This window comes from Juglans regia, unplaced genomic scaffold (genome assembly GCF_001411555.2).
Source record: "Juglans regia cultivar Chandler unplaced genomic scaffold, Walnut 2.0 Scaffold_16157, whole genome shotgun sequence".
NCBI classification, from domain to species: Eukaryota; Viridiplantae; Streptophyta; class Magnoliopsida; order Fagales; family Juglandaceae; genus Juglans; species Juglans regia.
The window spans coordinates 1-207 of record NW_023346785.1 but is presented as its reverse complement, the minus strand read 5'-3'; the positions used below and the strand labels follow the sequence as shown (position 1 = coordinate 207).

The following is a 207-nucleotide window of genomic DNA, read 5'->3' as shown; positions in this document are numbered from 1 at the left end:
CCCCGGAAACGGTGTGCGCGTTGTTGGTGACATCTTTACCATGATACATAACGACTCTCGGCAACGGATATCTCGGCTCTCGCATCGATGAAGAACGTAGCGATATGCGATACTTGGTGTGAATTGCAGAATCCCGCGAATCATCGAGTCTTTGAACGCAAGTTGCGCCCGAAGCCATTCGGCCGAGGGCACGTCTGCCTGGGTGTC

The 207-nt window shown here is 54.1% G+C and overlaps 1 non-coding gene across 1 annotated transcript; it reads left to right on the top strand.

Moving 5' to 3' along the window:
• Positions 1 to 52: 52 nt before the first annotated feature.
• Positions 53 to 207, top strand: LOC118345174. The gene has a single exon (XR_004798795.1). It is a non-coding gene; the product is annotated as a 5.8S ribosomal RNA (ribosomal RNA).